Raw genomic sequence first — 21,581 nt, forward strand, 5'->3', positions numbered from 1 at the left:
TACAAAAGACGATCATGTTTTTGTTTAAACAGCATTAAAGCCAGTGTTTTACAGTCCACCATAGTTTTAATTTTGCCTAGTTACAATACAATAAACACTCATTAAAAATTCGTTAAAAAAAATGTATAGATTTTAGGGCCCTAATAACTTGAAAACAGTTTTTTAGGGCACTTATACTAGATACGAATCGTTCTGCTTGCCTGGGGTGTTTTAGTTCTGAACCTCGACATTTCATTGAGGGTTTTTTGGCGATTAAAACACCACCCCTGCTAAGACGGGTTGGTGAGTTTCGATTCAGCCGCCCACTCTAAGTCAGATGCTGATTGCAGCCGACCACTCTGGATCAGACACAGATGTTTAAAATACTGGTTGGTCGACAATATAAAAGAACATCCCTTTTATCTTCATTTTTCCAATGTCTAAATGGAGTCTCTAATATATTACACACCAAGTCATTAATTTAGCCACCATTTAATATAGTCTTCTGCAGGTCATCATGCAGGGTAGAGTCGATGGCAAAAAGGGAATAGGTAAAAAGAGGAAATCATAACTGCGAAATATTTGACACTGGACAAACATGACTGTAGACGATTTATTCCACGTTGCAAAAGAAAGAGAAATTTTTAGAAATGTGGTCGCCAACCTCCGTTAATGGAGACGGCATAGGAAGAAGAAGAAGAAGAAGTCAATAAATGGATTCATGTCTCTCTAAAATTATTTTTGTCCAAACGAAATCCACGAGAACACTTTATATCCGAAATCCGAAACAAACCACAGAGAAATGTATTAATAAAGTGCACTAAACAAATAAAATTAATACTGTGACTAAACTAAACTAATAAATACTATACTATACACTATACTATATAAAAATATCTATATAATGGACTAAATTTCATAATATTGTCGCTTAGAGAAATTTCCGAAAAATAGGAATACCAAATACACATCCAACAGTGGGTGAAGACGAATAATATATTTTTAAGCGGAACTACACCGCACCAGTTTTCTCAGCTATCACTACGGATAGGCTGACGTCACGTTGCCATGGCAACCGTGAACGCTGATGCAGATGGATTTCGAATTTCCAAAATTATATTCACCTTTTCCTGAATCCTATTATACAGGGCTAGTGACACAGGTCAGGACTTGACCGTCAAGTACGTACCGCTAATAAAGCTAGTTGTCTTTTTTAATTTTTAGATTAATTAAAAGAGAATAGATAATTGATTTCAGAATTTAGATATAATAATGTTGTTTTCATTTTTTATTTATTTGTCTCAATTTAATTATATTTTTTTGGTGAACCTCACCTTCACCTACTTCACCTGGCCGGCCGCCGCTGAGCTAACCCAAACACAAACGAAAACTTAAAGAGAGGGAAAAAGCCTATTGAAATTGATGAATTTGCCAAAAATGGTATTCGAAGGAAAATTCATGGATTTTTTTTCAAAAAAGAAATACCAAACCTAAACAAAATTTTACAAGAAGTTAGAGACGACCCGGATTTGCCCCATATCGGACGAACTAAATTGTGGCAAGTTTTAAAAGAATTAAATTTCCGGTGGGAGAAATCAGACCGAAAATCACTTTTGATTGACCGGGAGGAGAAGATGATGTTGGAGAAGAAATTATCTAAGATTCATACGAAAATTCCGGGCTGAAGAAAGGCCCATCTTCTACCAGGATGAAACGTGGGTAAACTCAGGTCATACTCTAAAAAAAATTTGGTCAGATAAAAATATATTAAGCTCCAGGCAAGCCTTTATGGAAGGTTGGTCTACTGGTATCTCTACACCTTCTGGTAAAGGCAGTAGATTAATAATTTCTCACATTGGCAGTGAAAAAGGATTTGTTAAGCATGGTTTGTTGGAATTTCATTCCAAAAGCACAAAAGACTATCACGAGGAGATGACAGCTGATGTTTTCGAAGAGTATTTTGAGCAAATGATTGATCACATACCACCAAATTCAATTATAGTATTAGATAATGCACCTTATCATTCACGACTAGTAGAAAGACTTCTAACGAATGCGTGGAAGAAACAGGATATTCTTGACTGGCTGTGGAATAAGTATCTGCCTTACGAAGATGGAATGGTAAAAGCAGAACTTTTAAAAATTGCCCGGCAACACAAATCTAAGTTCAAGAAATACGTAGTTGACAAAATGGCGGAAAGGCGAAACATCACAGTCTTTAGACTTCCACCCTACCACTGCGAAATAAATCCAATTGAACTCATTTGGGCACAAATGAAAAGTTATGTGGCTAGAAAAAATACGTCATATAAAATACAAGCTGTACGTGAATTGTTATACGAGTCTTTATAACATATTACAAAATAAAACTGGAAAGATGCAGTAAGACATGTAATAGAAGAAGAACAAAAAATGTGGGATCTTGATAACATAATTGATGCGACCGTAGAGATTATTAACCTAATTATTAACCCTCAAGACGACTCGGATTCCGAAGTTGATCCTATTTATTTTGAATTTGAATAGTTTTCTAATCGTAATTATATAAGGTAAGTAATAGTAGTTGTAATCGTAAGGTATTAAAGGGGAAAGGCGCAAAATGTCGCCTGTCAAAATGTTCAATGTGTTTTAAATGTATCCATTTTTTTTTCAAATCCTGAGAAAACTAAAAAGCATTTTTGAAAAATTTAAAGGCAGAATGAAATATTTTTTAGAATAAATATGAAGTTTCTTTTGCATGCAATATTTTCAATTAAAAATTATACTATATTTTCTCTCTTATTTTCACCCCTGTTACATAACATATTAAAATAAACATTGTAGAAGTTTTCAGGGACTTTCTGCCCTGAGTAATAATGTAATCTTTCATTCTGCGTTTAAATTTTTCAAAAATATTTATTAGTTTTCTCCGGATTCGAAAATAATGGATACATTTAAAACACATTGAAAATTTTGCCAGGCGACATTTGGCGCCTTTTTCCTTAATTAAATAAATGTATCTTTTACAAATGGCAAGAAACTTTTTATTTTTGAATAAAATAAATAAGTTTTATTAAAAAATATAATTTACATAAGTACAATTTAAAAAATATATTTATTTAGTTCAAATAAATGTTTCAATCATATACTCTACGACACCGGTCGTTCATCCCTAACCATTCAAAATACCCCCGTAATAGGATTGGTTTTTACTATTATATCGTATTACCTATCCTCTCTGTATTTCAGTTTTCGAATTAGGGTTAAACTTGTAGTGAGCTATCAACAAATTGTGAACCGACTATAGACTACTGGACTGTTTGACTAGGTACTTGGAAACATCTTTACAAAATAGGTAGGTTGAATCAACCATGACGCTTTAAATACGAAGTGGAGGAAGAAACTGCTAAGCACGTCCTATGTTAGTGTGAAATGATTATTGATATGAGGCAGATATATACTGGTTAAACAAATATTAAACCATAAGAACTTCTTTAACTCCACGTAAGCAACATTTTGTCTTTTATCAAGAGCGCAGGACAGAGTTTGGTACAAAAAGTTCCCACGAATTGTACTATAGTAAAAACCATGTACCTTGGCTGTTTTGGGATTAAGCGATAATCAGTGGACTTCAAACAGTTGTTACTTTAAATTTTAATTCCACGTCACTTACAATAAATTGGTTATATAAAATTAATATAAATCGTTGCATTTCGATTTAATTCCAGTCTCCCACTATTCCACTACACGTGTTTCAAATTTTAAGTTCCATCACGAGATGGGACTTAATTTAACCAACGTATACCATCCAGGTGACCATTATTAGTAAAATAATATACCAACAAATGCTAATAGCGACCTCTATCCAGGTAAAATAAAGCCAGTGTCGATAGCGATTAAAGCAATCTGTAAACCCAAGCTAAAAAAGATTATTGGTCGATGTTGACTATGATATGACCGATATGATTAAAAACAACATTCTCTGTTTCTCTTCACAAATATCTAGTGCTTTCACCGTCTGTTTTTCTTTAGTGACATCCATATTAAATAATTGGCATCATCCTCCTCTTCGAGGAAAAAGAAGAGATACTGTTTCATTATCCATTTTTAAACAAAACAAGTTGAAAATTACATTCGACTAAATATTTTTCATTTACTTATGATACCATTCCAGAATTATGGAGCCTCTTACTAAATTATACCGGTTCAATGAATTAGTACCATTTATTTTTGGAGTAACTTGATATCTCCAAAAAATGTTTGCCGTCTGCGGTTGCGTTTGTATTCGCAATATGCAAGATATGGTTAATTGTTTCAAGTTCTCTGCTACAGAGTCTACAGCTTGTGTCTTCATAAAACAGCCTCATTGTATGCAGGTGTCCCTTAACTGACACATGTCCAGTAATGATGGCTGTTATGATTTTGAGGCGATTCCTGCTTATTATCCGCAGTACTTCAGTCTTTTTAGCGCCCGTCCGACTAATATACATTTTGCCAGGAATTGTTGTTTTTTTCGTATACAGGCGTTTTTCTGATGGCAAACGAAGCTTTCTCACGATCTAGAGTCAGCTTATTTTGTAAATTATCCTCTTCTGGCAATATTATCAGTTCTTTCGGTGTCTTGCATTCCCCGATAACCTGGTACTCATACCATTGTGACACTTATGTTCCTGCAGTCTATCGAGTTCTACTATCCTAAAGTCTACCTTAGCTCTTCAGTATGCAATCTGCAGCAGCTTGTTTCGCCTATTTCTTTTAGTCGAATCGCCCTAGTGATTACTTCCTATGAGATATTGTCGAATGGTTCCTACATATCGAGAAATGCATCTAGCATCATTTCTTGGTTTTCCAGTACGTAGTTCACCCATGTTCACCTGACACAGAGGGGACAAAAAGGATGTTAGAAACAGCAGAGATGAAAACACCTTGGGACAGAGCTAGAAGTACAGATATAAGACGTGGAGACTATGCAAGGTGGAGAACATCAAGGACTCGGTAAGAAATAAAAGAGTAGACTGGAACGATCATATAAACCAAATGACATCAAATAGAGTAGAAAAGACGACAAGAGGCGGTTCCCCAATAGGAAGACGATCAGTAGGAAGACCACGTAAACGATGGAACGTCAACTTACTGGGGGAACATCGAAAAACAGACAGAGTCTTCTTCTTGATGTTCCTTTCCGTTACGAATGTTGGCGATCATCATGGCAATCTTTATCTTATCTACAGCAGCGCGGAAAAGCTGCACAGTTGTTGTATTGAACCAGATTCTGAGGTTCTTTAACCAAGATGTTCTTCTTCTTCCTAGAACTCGTTTACCAATTATTTTTCTTCGCAGGATGGCTTGAAGGAGAGCATATCTGGATTCATTTCGCATAATATGTGCGAAGAATTGTAACTTTCGAGATTTGATGGTGGTCAGTACCTCTCGGTTCTTATTAATTCCTCTGAGGATCTCCTCATTTGTGACTCCGATATAACCACATCTCAAATGCTTCCAGTTTTCTGCACATATCTTCGTTCAAGGTCCACGATTCAACATCATAAAAAAGGACAGAGAAGAAATCGCAGCATTCTTACTTTTGTATCAAGAAAGAGGTTGTCACTCTTCAAGAAGGCCTCCATCCGACTGGAGGTAGATCTAGATTTTTCGATGTGTGCTCTAATCTCCTGCTTGTTGGTCCATTCTTCATTTATTATTGGTGCCGAGGTAGTTGTAGTGTGTCACTCTTTCTACAGGGGATTGGTTGACGTAGAGTTGACCTTCTGAGACAGAGTCATGTGTACATAAAAAGAAGAAGAAGAAGAATTCTTTTTGGAGTAAGTGAATATATTTATTTGAGATTCCTTAGAGAGAACTTTATGAAGGTTTGCCATTTCTGCATCCTGTTATACCTGCTTAAAATACCTTCTCCACGATTCTCTTTTTGTCCTTCTCAAACTTTCTAGAGCTTTGCGATAATCGTCTCATTCACCTGATCTTTTGACGAAATTAAATTTTTGTCTGACTTCTGTCCTTCGATTAAAAAAGTTGTTATTCCGTTAGGGTACTTTCTTGTTGTAATCCCTCAGTATCTTCAGAAAAATACCTTAAACAGGATAACCTTTTAAAATTATTTGGCGGCCATGCCAGTCCATTGTATTTCTTATCGTACCTTTAATACTGCTTAAAAAATATTCCAGGTCGGCTTGATTTGTTTCCCAGTATCATTTACGAGGATTGCGATAAGTTTTCTTGACAGACCCATTACCTGTTATTTAAAAACAGATATGTCTGAATAAGACATCTCATCTGACACATGCCATTTTTTAATGGTTATATCCACTGTTATATCAATTATCTACTTTCGTTGTGTAACTACGAAGTTGGGATTTCCTATATTTAGTACGTATAAAACATTTTTTGCATTACATACCCTTCAGCGATATTCGTAGACTTCCAACCTCCACGTTGCTTTAAAGCAAGAATATCTGCTCCAGAATTTGCAAGTATACTTGCTGAGTGTATGAATTTCGCAGTTAGAACAAAGAAAGGGATAAAAAAACTGAGATAAACTTGCTAATTGAAAGAAAAATAATTAAGAGCCAGCCATAAAATATGTACAAATATTTACAAACCAAATAAACAAGAATTTTTATAACTTTTCATTATACATTTCTAAACAATATTACTACTTTGTAAATTGAACACGGTAAAAACAATTTGTAAATAACACCGACAAAGAAATAAAAAAAATGTAAGATAAATAATTTGTAACTATAAATTTATTTATTTCATTGCATAAATTGCATGTGAGATTAATTGTAAGACTACTGTCAATACGTCCCAAAAGCGTTAATCCCTGTAATAAAGTCCTTAATAAACAAAGTAACAGTCAGTAGCGTTATTCGATAATCCTAGATCCTGAGGCAACAATTTAATGCGCACGAAATCTGTTTATTCATGCTGTCATCTCCCACGCTGATTTCTTTCTTTCCTAGGGGTATACTTTACCGTCTGGTTTCAACGATCTATTTCTGCTTTCCATTCGGGGATTTGCCGTTAATCCGATTTTGTATTTAGAGCAGGGGTATTCATATTATGCACCTGTTTGCACAAATTCGTACGGGAACTACCTTAATATTTCAAACTCGATATATAAGACGATTATCGTGTATACATTAAAAAAATTGAATGAGATGTTCGTCGTATGGAATGATACCTTAAAGAAAAAGAAATAAAGATTAATAATATAAATAATATTAGGGACAGCATATTAAATCCATGTCAGAAATTATAATTATAAACAAAGGAGTTCAGAACCATATTTCAGTATATTTGGAGAGTGTTCTTTAACCCTACGGTGCCGGTGCACAATTTGGGTCTGTCAAGCCTGCACCGTCCATTTTTCTAGTATCTCTATTACGTCAGTCAATGTTAATATGGCGGTCTAGGTACCTTTCAAGGATAGGACCAGCTGCACGACGAAATTACTAACAAAAAGACGAAAACCACCAAAAAAATTAACAAAAAACTCTAAATCCGAGCACGAGAGACCCACATCCTCAAACACCAAGTAGCCGAACTAGGCGTATCCCGGAAGGAGACTTGAGGCCAGAGCAACCAATTTCAGATTCGATTATAAGTTACCAGAGATAGCAGCAAAAGAGCGCCTTACGCTAACCTGTTTTGATCAGGATAGGATATCGTGTTGGAGTTGTTGTACCCAAGACTTCCACACGACAAGTACTTTGCTTAAAGAGAGCCCCTATCGCGCATCAGAGTGCCATAGGGGGAAAGGGATGATCTGGAGCATTGGGGCGCAGTGGAGTGACTTCTGATTACACGAGTCAATCTTCCTCGCCTCAATGAATTGTACGAGTAACACCCGAGTGTAATTCTAAGGGGTGTACAAGTCTCACAGGCTGGGTTGAATTAAATTGCTTGCTTGCTTGCTGTAATTGCTCAGTGATGCTGGTCTGCCAGATCCAACCCATTCCTTAATGTAAATATGTTTTATTTTGAAAGTGGAAAATATAATTTTCAGTGTATTAATTTTAGAACTTAAAAAAAAGAATGTTTATGGAACATATCTATGATAAAGTTGTAACCGAAGGAAGAAAATGTCGATTCAGATGAGTGTAAACAGAGAAAAACGGATGAAAAGAAAAAGCTGGATCATAAAATAAGAAGACTCTAGAGCAAACACTACATACATACATACATACATACATACATAATCGTTTCTCCTTTACCGTTAGGTGTCGAGGGCAAACACCAACAAACACAAAATCTAAGGTGAAATTCATGGGAGAACTCAAGCGTTCGACATAAATACGGGTATTGGACAATGAGATGGACTGTCACCATTGTTCTTTAACATTGCTTTGGACGATATTATAGAATAATGGGAAAATAATCTACGTAAACAAAACCATTGAACACCAATTATACACGGAACCACATATATCTTACCTCGCGTTTGCAGATGATTGGGAAATAATAACAGAAGATGAACACACAGTTATCATACTGATTGAGACGATTTGAGAATGCGCGGAAAAAGTGGGCTTGCAAATATTCTTTGAAAAAAACTGAATTTATTGGTAATATAATCGGTATCATTAAATTAAAATTAAAATACAGAAATAAAAATATTCAAAAAATTTGTCAGTGCTAGAAAAACAGAATATGGATACAGATTACAATGGAACAAAACAGTTACAAAATGGCGAACGTAGAAAATAACATCAGGAAAAGACGTATGTAATTTTTTGAATATTTAAAAGGAAATAGCTAGAGTTAACAAAAAAAAATACTGAGGTACATAACTTCACTCTAACATTTAACACCGTGGTTAATTGAAATTCGGAAAGACCTCAAAAGTGCAAATATAAACAAAACAAACACGAAATATATTTGTCACAGACAAAAATACATTCAGAGACAAAGTAGATAAATGGGACATAACCTAAGGGCAAATTAAGCAAAAGCAATACATACCAAAATGGTCAAAAGAACGAAAACATCGTTTTTCAGAACTTATGTGTGAATACTGGACAATAAAAATAATACTGAAGAGCTGATTCATGTTGCTTATGGCCTTCCTGGTTCATTAAGGGAGAATTCACCAATATAAGACACTCGGGCTGATACAATATCAAACACAACGAAAGGCCAACGAATGTCTTCTGATTATTTCCCACTTCGAGTGGTTAGCATACAAAGGTACCATCTAATTTGATGGCAATAAACTAAAACGATTTAACAATACCGTTTTCCTCCTTTGCGTTATTCGAAATGTACAAAAGTTTATATCTTTCACCAACACCTTCCTATCGCTTTGATGACTTGAATATTAAAATATATTTGGCTTTACAATATCTAATAATTAAATAATAAAATAGTACAAGTAAAAAGACCAATAGTAATAACAATTGGACAGTTTGCAAATGCATATTTTTTGTTCTGGCAATATGAAACCACAGTTAACTTCAAAAGTATTAGCACTAGCTAAGGATATGAATACTATTTGAAAGATAAAAAATATTAATCTATTTTGGTAAAATCCTAAAATCTAGGCAGTTCTATATAAAGTTATTGACTTATTGTGGTTTGCAAATAAAAGAAACATTACTATAAAAAAAACTTATATACTAGAGTTATATTATAACTCTATGTATACAAATGTTAAAGAGATTATGTCTGTAAATAACTTTTGTGAAAAGGTGAATAATTCAACAAATTAAGAATTTTTTCTGTATCTTAGCAACTACTGGTTTTCTACAATCTAAAATTGAATGTTACAATTTTTTGCAAGAGTATATTTATATTCATTGTCCCTTTATACTATACCGAAACAAATGTTTACATCAATAAAGAGCCAATCTTCCACAAATTCTGTACGCCCTGTTACGAATAATTAAAATAAAATATTCCGAGGTGATTAAACTCGAGAAATACGATCGAATTCGATGAAAAGAAAAGCAGGATCCGTTCGGAATTGTTTGCTCATTAGCATGGATCAAGCGATGTTTTGAATATTACGCGAGGGTGTGTCACACACTATTATTCAGACGATTACAGTGCACGCGGCGCTCCTTTTCTCTCTTCTTCTCTCCTCGAACAGAATGAATAATCGAAAAGCACACTGGACTATAGGATACGTGATCTTGCAATAATTAAGGTTCGTCTCAAAAAAGGGGAGCAGATATTATTTTAATTGTTAAAGTTCTATGCTAAATCTGGTAGAATAGGAATAAGTCTGTCATTGTTTGGTCCAAATGGTCTATTAAAACATATTTGACAAGAAAATCTACGCAAAATATATGCCTGGGAACGCATTCAATACCGATCTCATCGTTTTACTCACGGCAAGCACAAAATTTTGTTTCGCTTTATAATTTTCTAAATCATCCCCAGTTCAAAAATAATTGGTAAGTGTTTTTTAGTTATTATATAAACTGCATGGTTACCTAACAGTAAAAAACAAACGACTTAACGAAAAAATACAAACAAGTTTTCATTACTTATTGTCTGGTGATTTAAATGTAACGGAAGTCTTTGTTTACGCAGGTTAATAATAATAACACTATTATTATATTTAATTAGAAAAGAAATAAGTTTTATTGTTTTACGAGGACAAGTGTAAGGTGTACAAAGACCAGTGACAAGTGACAAGTAAGTCATCAGACATCAATAAAAATAAAATGTGTTGCCAATATACATATAATAATTATAGTACTGACTTGTACAACAGTCTTTATTGGGTTAAGTTGTTTAAGATCATATGTAAAAAAAGACACTAATTGTTTACATTTGGACAGCTCTCAATGCGTTTTCTTTTCGAAGGTTGGCGATCCAAATGGCAATTGTAGCTTTGGAAACTACTACACGAAAGATTTCTGCGGATGAGTGGACAAACCATCCTTCGCTTCTTCGCATCTTCGCATCTTTCGATCTTTTGCCCTGTACTTTACCTTCAAATAAAATTTGGAGTAATTTATATCTTTCACCTCTTAACACATGACTAAGGAGGGCTGTAAGGAATGGAAACGCAATACAACGGTTGTGCATTTAATCTACTTTTCAACATCTAATTCAGATTTCAGCAATCGCCGCTAGAGGCGCAAGTGTATTGCAAAGGGTGCTACAAATACATTAGTGTCCTAATAGTGTCCCAACTATTTATTTAGTATTTAATTAATTTTTTCATGTTTTTAGCGTTAGTAGACATTAATTTATTGGTTAATTAGTGCCGAATATGTTTAATGCCATAAATAAATTATTTCAATAATATACATCATATTTTATGTCATACTAGTTTATTATTGTGTTTTTATTGCTTAGTTACCAACTACGTAATAGTGCACTTTATGCCCGCGCGGGCATAAAGGGTTCTACGAATTTGGCCCTTGACACCTTCATCGTACTTGTTGTCACGAGAATTACCAACTTTTCGCTTCTTGGGCCTGCTCTTTGGAGATTGTAATCCAGCAGGTGATGAATATTCCTGTCGTATGCGAAACAGAGTCATTTCGCAAACACCACTCATTTCTGACACTTTCCTAATTACACTTGATACAGAATCGTTGTTATCCTGATTAAGATGATAATTAATAATATTCATTAGTATCTGCTTCTCTGAAAGTTTCAGAGCTTTTCCACGTTTCCATTGAACAATTTCCTCCATTTTGCGGTAAAAATTCGGCGTCAAATATAACAATAGCCAACAACAGAAATAACAACAATTGCCAAAAACAAATCACAACAGCCACCAACAAAAAATAACAGTAACAGTACATCCAAGATGGTACAAATAATCGTAACTCGAATATGTTTATGCGCTTTTAAACATATTCTGTACAAGAATTACTCTAATTGCTTCTTAATTACTGAATAACTTAGAAGAAAGTATTTGCAGTTGATATCAACCAAAATTACAAATTCCTTACACATTATGGCAGTAATTAGCACAGCAGGGACATTAATAACATTTTAAATTTGGCAGTTAGTAGAAATTACCAGAATTATTTTAAACTTTAAAACAAATGTTTATTGAATGCACATTTTATTATACTACTGATACTAATAAAAGATAAAAGTTGATAAGTTACTATTAGAAACAAATAATGTATAGTATTATGTAAAATTATTAGAAAACGATATTTGTAAATTACATAAAATTGTACGTGAGGACTTGTTGAGAACTCCTGGTTTATTCCATTTATTTTGAAAGATAGACAATAGAGAACGCCATCGCTCACTGCATAAAACTGGCAACGTCTTGGCGAAATTCCCATAAGGTTGGCATTGCATATCTTACCCTGAACAGACTAGTCACTTTGAGATAAAGTATAGTAAATATATTGTCAAAATGAAATCAAATTTTCGGATTTTTTAGAACATATTTTGTTTGTAGATGCAATAACGAACTAGTATGACATAAAAGTTTGTATGTACCGCGGGTATTAATAGATCTATGCCCTCGGGTTTGTAACATCATCGCCCCTGGGCATAAACATCTATTTAATACCCTTGGTACATAAATAACTATTATCGACGTGTGGTCAAAGGTGTAATATTACTATACCAAAGATGGAGATGTGAAATCAAATTTGCCATTAATTTGTCACATTATTATCCAACTGTCTCATTTATATACTAATGGAATTTCAACTGAAAATTAATTGATATCAAAAAGTTTATTAGTTGAAAATATCCAATAATTATTAGTGAACCAAATTAATATTTTTCCAGGAGCACCTTCGTCCGATTTTGGGGATAGCTAGTTATACAGTCAAATTTGAATCTGACGGATTATAACGATACTTTAACACTTTCCAGAAAGCACTTTGTTATCGAAAACAAAATTTTGAAATTTGGATAGTTTTGAAGGACTAAAAGATCATTGGTTGAAGAAAAGAGGATGGAAAGAGAATTTTGACTTAGGATTTATTGTTGAAAGCCGAGAGAGAGGTTATCTGTAGCTGACTATAGGAAGAAGCCCATCCAATCCTGACAAGTGAACTAGTGCCAGCAGTTTTAGACGCAGTACAATTAAATTTATCATTCATCTTGAAAGTCATAGCCAAGGATATTCTGGCAGTCAAAGAGAAATATATAGATGGTTAGGACATTTGATTTCGTGTAAGCAGTATAAAGGACGGAGTTTCAGCTAGAGGTTTTGAGAAAAGAACAATCAAATAAAAGTATTTTGTATTAATTTTCTCTGTTAAATAGTTTAACTTGGATTGCGCATTTCAATTTGTCAGGATAGATATTGATATGTCTCGTTGAGCTGTTTATACGGGTAATAATTTTCCAAGGTATTTTAATGTTACATTAAATATTACATTAAAAGTTGAAAAATTTTGAATTTTATTTATTGTTCTATACTCCTGTTGTTATTGAACACTAATAAACTAATTTGGCGTCTGTAATTGAAATTATTCAGATATCTTAATTATAAAATTCTATAAAATATTTGTGTGCTTTTTAATTCTACTGAAATTTATTAAAGAAGGAATTTATTTCACTTTAATTATACGTATTTCAAAATCCTAATATATGTGTATATGAGCAATATATACCTTTTAGTCACAGTTGATAAAATAGTTCAGACATTTCACCTCATCAATAAAAGCAAATTTCTATTAGTTAAAGATAGTTTATCTTCCAATAAAAATAGGTCATAAAATAATTTACCGTCTTAATTTTTGCCGGCATTACGGTACTATCAAGATTATAATAGCCATTGAGTTGTGAAATACACGTGTAAAAGCACTTTCTAAGTGACCATTACGGCGATTTGCTTCAGAAAGGTCCATTTCCCACGATAACATCTTAAAATCGGTATCCATGACCGACTGTTTGTTATATTTTGCAGAAAGAGAAGACAATGTTTTAAAAAGTTTTAAGTTAACAAAAGGGCCGTTTTCAAACATCGACGGGATTAGGAAAAGTTTAAATCTTATAATGACACCTTTGGAACTTTATTCACAGGTGTATGGAGGAGTAAGTACTTGAGAAGTGGTCTACAAATTCTTGGAAGTTTGTAAGTTAAGAGCAGTATCAATCGGAACATGTAATAATGTTTTCCTCGTATGATTTGATCGCTTTGATATTTCTGAAGCAATTTTCTTACGGTATTTTAATTTTTTTTTATATTTACTAGCAAATAACATTTGTTTTGAGATTGGATACTTTATTGATTTTTCGATTTCCATGTTGGAAATCGTTTTTAAAATACATTTGAGGCCTTATTTCAAATTATTTTGTTTTCATTATGTTGAAAACAAAATGCTTCTAATAGTTGTGTGTGTGTGTGTTGTTGGGATATTTGACTTTGATTCTTAGGACAAAAATTAAAATTAATTTTATTATTTTAAATTAATATTATTATTTTAAAAACAATATACGATTGGTAAACTTACAGATTACATATTACTTTTCGTATACCTACCGTTTTCTAATATTGAGCAGTTTCGTATCCAGTGGCTATATTTTTTCCGTATTATACAGTTTCACATCTAGTATTTGTATTTTTTTCAATATTTATTTATTTTTTTGTACTACATATTTTTTTTATAACTTTTTTTATTTATTTTTTATTATATTTTTATCTTTATATAGTTTAATAATTTATTATTATTAAAATCATTTTTATTTAATATTTTGTTTTATTTACTTTTGTTCGTTTTTTATTTATTTATTTTATTTTTTATTTCCCAATGTATGTACAAGTTTGGTATAAATTGTTCTTTACCAACCATTATTTCAAATTCTTATTCTTAAACTTCTTATGTGTTGATATAACAACTTATAAACTTCTAAATTTTTAGAAATTATTATTACTTCCATAAAAATATTCATCTTTATTATATTTTTATTTCAATTTACTATCACAATGTTCTAGTGTGTCATATTCTCCACACTCGCAGTTTAGAGAATTTACAATTTTTAGTATAAATAAGTGTGAAAGTGCTAGTGAATGAATGATCTATGATAAATCTAATTCTATAGATAATTCTGATTGCATGTTTTGTTGCAATAAAATTAGGCAACTATGGTTTAGTAGGAATTTTCGGCTGAATACCTCTATAAAAAAGTCTTTTGGTGGAATGATCATATTTATCCATTCATTCCTGCCTAATTATATTTTTTGAAATCATATAAAGGTCTTCCTGCTATGTTAAAATGCTATGTATACAGTACTTTGCTTTACGGTATTGAGGCATGGACTCTTAAACAAAAGAATGTTAAAAATCTTGAAAACTTGAGATGTGGTGCTACCGCCGTATACTAAAAATAAGTTGGGTGGATAAAATTACAAATGAAGAGGTAATACGCAGAATAAATAACGATCCAGAAGTTATACTGAATATAAAAAAGAGAAAACTTGAATACTTTGGCCACCTGATGAGAGGACAAAAGTACACATTCCTACAAAATATAATGCAAGGAAAAATCCAAGGACGCAGAAATCCAGGCCGTAGAAGAATGTCCTGGATGAGAAATTTAAGAGAGTGGTTTGGCTGTACCACTAACGAATTATTCAAAACAGCCGTAAATAAAATTAGAATCGCTCTAATGATATCCAATCTCCGATAGGAGGGGCACTCAAAGAAGAAGAAGAAAGGTCTTCCAGAATTAATAAATATTTTACAAAATTATAGAAATCCAATACATCCTTGGTTAGTATGATTGTCCATACGGATTATTTCACAATGAGGTTTAACCCAAACAAACTTAACTATTTTTCCTTCCTCATACCGGTTTTTAAAATTAGCTAATATATTTTTTAAGATATAAATAATATTACAATTAGTAGATAGCTCAGGTTGGTCAATACCCTTATTTTTCACATTGCTACATCATCATCCAGCCTTCATTTATCACGTCCACTGCTGGACATAGGCCTCCCTGAAACTTCTCCATTAATTTTTTTAAAACAAATCCATTGCTCCTACGCAGCTGAAACATAAACTCTCAAAAAATCGATAGTAATAAGATCGATGATTTCGAAATGTGCATCTATAGAAGAATTCTACGCATGTCTTGGACAGAACATAGAACCAACCTGTCAATTGTGGAAGAGCTTCATATAAAAGATAGGCTATTAAAAAAAGTAAACCGGGTATACCCAAATTACTTCAGCCATATAGCTAGAAGAACAGAGACCATGAAACTATTGGTTGTAGAAGGAAAGGTAGAAGCCCGAAGACCAAGAGGAAGATCTCCAACTCGATGGGCAGACCAACTGAAGACTCTGGTGGGAAAATCCCTACATGAAGTCGTCCATATGGCGCAGAATAGCAGCCAATGGAAACAGCAAGCTAACAATATTTAGAGTGACAAGGGCTCAAGGAATGAGGAGGAGGAGAGATAGATTTACAAGTTTATGTAAAACATTTTTCCAATCTATTATTAAAAATTGTATCTGTATATATAAAAATGAATTGCTGTTCATTAGTATTGCTAAAATTCGAGAACGGCTGGACCGATTTGGCTAATTTTTGTTTTGAATTATTGGTGGAAGTCCAGGGAAGGTTTATAATATTTGACATTTGGCAACCAACAAATCAAACATCGTTGTTGACTGTCTATCAGATTATTTTTATGTAGCTTGATAAATCTTAAGTTTTGTCAAAAATTAAATTTTTGAACGCAACCATAATATTTTACATTTGGAAACCACCAAATATGTCGATCGATTTCTCTTATTTGTGAGTGACGGTTACCGCTATGTGCGCGAGAACTTTCTTTACTTCGGTGATCCTTTGTGATAGTGACATTGCAAGTTGCGTTTTTTGTTGATCTTTTCTGATAGTGACACTTTACCGCTAAGTGCGCGAGAACTTTTTTCACTTTGATTAATTACAATTTACGATGTCGAGGAGAAGACGACCTGTGTTTTCTATCAATTGTTACTCTTAGATATGTTGCGTGAGAAGTAACAAGAAAATTATGCTTTTGTAATACCATCTGATTGGGAACTGGTCGTTTTGCTGGTGAATAAACGTAATTTCAATTTTTTAAGTGAACTGTGTGAACAAAAAATTGTGTGTAATCCCAAACTTGTTGTTCTTGTATCTAAAATGTCATCGCCTACTTAAGGTTAAATATTCTAATCGTTCAATTGTATAAAAGATACCAATATACATCATACAACATACCAATCCATATTATACAAACCATCGAAACATCCACTTTCATAATCGAATACAGGCAAAGATAAATGAAAAACTAACACAGTGTATATCAGTACAAAGCGGAGTCAGGGGTGACTCGTTAAGCCCGCTTCTCTTTAATATAATAATGGACAAAATAAAACAAGCAGTACGTAAAGGTCATAGTTACAGAATAGGGAACAAAAAAATCCAAATATTATGTTTTGCAGATGACGCCGCATTAATCGCTGAGACAGAAGAAGACAGAGCTCCAAAGATTAACACATATCTTCAATACAACAGCCAAGAAATCTTCTTCTGCTTCTTTTGGCATCATAACCGTGGATGGGTCTTTGCCTGTCTGGTTATGTCCTTCCATTCAGATCTCTCTTGTGCCCTTCTTCTCTATTGTCTTATGTTCATTGTTTTCCGGTCGTCTTCCACGTCATCCAACCATCTCGTTCTGGGCCTTCCTTTTTTTCGCCTTCCTATGGGCTTCCATTGTAACATTTTCTTTGTTGTTTTTGCATCGTTTTGTCTCTGCACATGTCCCAGCCATGACAGTCTTTGACTTTTCACAAATCTTACAATGTCATAACCTTCATTTAACTCATTAACCTCGTCGTTTCTCCTGATTCTCCATGTGCCATCTTCCTCTTGTACCGGGCCATATACTTTCCTCAGTATTTTTCTCTCGAATGTCCATGAGTTCCCATGGACATGAGTTGGGCCATGTCTCGAATGAGTTGGGCTTCATCTTTTTTCGTCATTACCCAAGTTTCACATCCATAGGTTACTACGGGTCTAATCAATGTTCTGTAGATAGTCATTTTGGTTCTTTTGTCTAATAATTTCGATGTCATCAATCTTTTATTAGCATATGTACGATTCCCGCTGGAAATACGTGAATTAATTTCGCTACTTACGGAGTTCTTCTGATTGATTTCTGTGCCGAGATATGTAAAGGCATCCACTCGTTCGATAGGATAGTTGTCTATTGTGATATTATTTTCATTGTTAGTTATTCTTTTGACTGTCATATACTTCGTTTTTGCTTCGTTTATTTTGAGACCTCTTTTTCTTGCTTCAGGATCAATTTGTTTGAACACTTTCATTAGTCGTGGCTTATTCCTACTAATGATGGCTACATCGTCTGCATATGCAGTAATTTGTACTGATTTGGTGTTTATATGGCAGGTTATATTGGTTTTTCTGATGACTGCCTCAAGAACTAGGTTGAATAGCATGGTTGATAGGGCATCTCCCTGTCTTACTCCCATGTTGATGTTAAACAGGGGAGTCAGTTCTCCATCTACTCTGACTGCGGCTTTTGAACCCTGCAACGTCATTTTTATGAGGCTGATGTATTTATATATGTATAAGTCTATATACATATTATATAGGTCTAACAGCCAAGAAATACGATATGATAATATCAGCAGAAAAAAACCAAATGTATGACATCTAAATACCCACTACGATGTAAAATCGAAGTTGATGGGAAAATAATAAAGCAGGAAGCAAGGTTTAGATATCTGGGAATAGATATAACTAGTTACGGAGATGTTGAAGAAGAAGTACGACAACAAAGCTTAAAAGCAAGTAAAGCAGCGGGATCTCTTAATGACACAATCTGGAAGAACGAACACTTAAGACAAGACACAAAAACAAGAATCTATAAAGCAGCAATTAGACCTATGTTAACGTATACGGCGAGGACAAGACCTGACACATCTAAAACGAGACGACTACTAGAAACAACAGAGATGAAAATACTTCGACGAATATCAGGGAAGAGTCTGTTGGATAGGAAGAGAAGCGAAAACATAAGAAGAGCATGAAATATAGAAGACATAAATGGATGGGTGACAAAACCGAAACATGAGTGGAACGAACACATTAGTAGAATGGCAGAGGATAGGATAGTATGAATAGCACGAGATAAGTCACCAAATGGACGAAGAAGTACTGGCAGACCAAGAAAAAGATGGTGCGATAATTTAAACAATTTAGGAGGCTAATATTGAAGAAGAAACAGGCTTTAAAGCCTACATACAAGAAGGAAGAAGAAGAAGAATAAGAAGTTTAATTGTAGATTTATATTCCTAATGAGAATTCTGACATATACGCTTAGGGAAATATTGGGATCCGAAAATTTAATTACAAATAATTGGTGAATATTGTTAGTATCTTAAAGGAGTAGATCTTAGAATGAGTAAAGTACTTTACTTATCCTAATATTAAGCTCCTAAAAAGATACATTTACGATACGAACAATTGAAAAAAAAAATAATAGAAAGATTAATTTTAAAGGCAGAAAATCAGGTTTCTAAAACTGAATTAAAATTATTGTGAACTGAAGAATTTATTCAAATTCCTCTTAACACATTAAATAAATAATAACATATTTCCAACAGACACAAATTTGAACATGGCTTAGCAACATACAAAATTTATTATCAAAACAGACAAATGTTTACAAACTATACTCTATAGAAAACATACCGCAGTGTTAAAAAACACATAAAAAGCGTAGCGCCATTTATGTTAGTAAACTATCCAGGCATTAAAATTTTTCTTTTTAAAGCCTCCTTTACGTAGGGCTTAAAAATTAACAAAGTGCCGACATCTTCCTGTTTTGTTTAGCCAATGGGATTAGAAAAGGTTCCCCAGATTGTTTTCACGATAAAAAAAAAACTAGGAATCTAATCCGTATTTGGAACAGGCTTTCATAGAGGGTTCAGATTTTTTTAGGTGTTTTAGATCGTAGATGGACCGTGTGATATTAAAATTAGACCTAAAGTTCTGCAGCTTTTACACAGTATCTTGTTACCCATCTTTTAGAGATTTGTAAAATATTTAGGAACTGTTCTTGAATCTTTTCTGTGAACATTCCACCGAAATGAGATAATAATGATATAGCATTTAAACAAAATTTTGTGGATATTCAAAAACTTTGCAAACGTTATTCATATTCACTAAGAAAGATTAATTTTTGTAACTCAGTTTCTCCTGATTTAAATTTTTTAAACGCCTTATCAATACATAAGCCTTCCAATTCTAACTATCTACATTAAATCATGGTATTAGCAAAACTCTGTTATTGGTAATTCCAGTAAAAATTAGAAGACCTGTTATTGATAATTTCAGTAAAAATTATAAGAAAAACCAGGAAAATGTGATTATTATTATTTCCCATAACAGTGATTGTAAAATAAAACAATCATCTTGTGCTTTGGCAGTGCTGTGACAGAGAGACAAAGATCATATAATGGATTTTGATAACTTTAAAATTTTGTGGAATGAAGGTAATAGATGAAGACCACACGGAAGAAAGGCGAAATGTCACAAAGAGGTTAATTCGAGAAAATTGAATTTTTAACTTTCAAACCCTAACTATCATCATACAATTAAAATATTTTGTGTACTTCTTTATTTAAGTAGTCTTTATAATTATTTTGTAACGTATGGTTTAATCAACGGAATCTAAAATAAAACGCAAAACTTAGAAACATTGCTTTATGTAAACACAAGTCACTACAAACACGGGAAAAAAGCGAAATGTTTGTCCTCATTTTGTTTACGTTTTAGTTGTTTTTGTTGTAAGGTAAGCCTCTATAGAACGATCTAGCCCTTTCAGATGTACAAAACTGACTCAAGTGGACCAGATCGTTGAATTTTTCCTTAGAAATTTTCCTTAGCTCTAAAAAACTTCTATATGAAAAAAGAGAAAAGGAAGGGAATTTTTTAAAACAAACTCATCTGTATATAATTTTGGTGGCGAAATAAACTGCCTCTCAGGTAGTTGCACCTCATCGGAATTTGTAAATGGTTTGCGTATAATGGACGTCTTCCATTGTCCATTATAGGAATCTCGGTGTTTGACAAGGCGTGGATATGATCTTTCAATATTTCGAGTTTTCTGATTGGTATTGATTTATATGTTGGTTTAGTTACTTAAATTTGGTCCAAGAACAGTAACCAATTTCTTATATGTGATTGATCGACCTCTACGACATCGAACGGAATTGGTTTTACTCGACATAATCTAATTTTCGTGTACCAACCTCGTATTGGGAAAGGTACTTTGATTGAGTCCAACCTTTTTGCAGTATTAACTTCGTAGTGAAGATAACGGAAAACAGTAAAGTTTTTTTTTGGGCCGCCACATGAATCACAGAATATGTGAAGGTGACGAACTGACAGATCAAGCTGAACAACGATAAAGTGGTGCGGAAATGACACTACTTCGTTTGAACCTTTGCCTCTTATGGTTTCTGGAAAAATAATAAAACGTAACATTTCCAGTCAATACATGAATGTTAAAGAAGTGAAGCGTCAGTTGTCTCTTATAGTAGACGTCGTTGGTCGGAATATTTGGAGTGGATAAATTTTTTTAAAAATCCATAGCGACTGCTTCACAGTTAACATTCTGCATTGCTGCTTTCCTTGCCTTTCTCTTTAATTTAT

At 33.4% G+C, this 21,581-nt stretch overlaps 2 protein-coding genes across 2 annotated transcripts in view; one reads left to right on the top strand and one right to left on the bottom strand.

Moving 5' to 3' along the window:
- The window catches only part of LOC140437354 (protein big brother-like), a 201,695-nt gene that overhangs the window by 154,668 nt on the left and 25,446 nt on the right, over nt 1-21,581 (top strand). The gene's annotated exons all lie outside the window — the stretch shown is intronic.
- kat80 (katanin p80) overlaps nt 4,848-21,581 on the bottom strand; it is a 270,406-nt gene continuing 253,672 nt past the window's right edge. Inside the window, exon 13 of the transcript XR_011950367.1 lies at nt 4,848-4,883. The gene's annotated coding sequence lies outside the window, so the exon portion shown is untranslated. The remainder of the gene's footprint in view (nt 4,884-21,581) is intronic.

This window comes from Diabrotica undecimpunctata, chromosome 3 (assembly GCF_040954645.1).
Source record: "Diabrotica undecimpunctata isolate CICGRU chromosome 3, icDiaUnde3, whole genome shotgun sequence".
Lineage (NCBI taxonomy): Eukaryota > Metazoa > Arthropoda > Insecta > Coleoptera > Chrysomelidae > Diabrotica > Diabrotica undecimpunctata.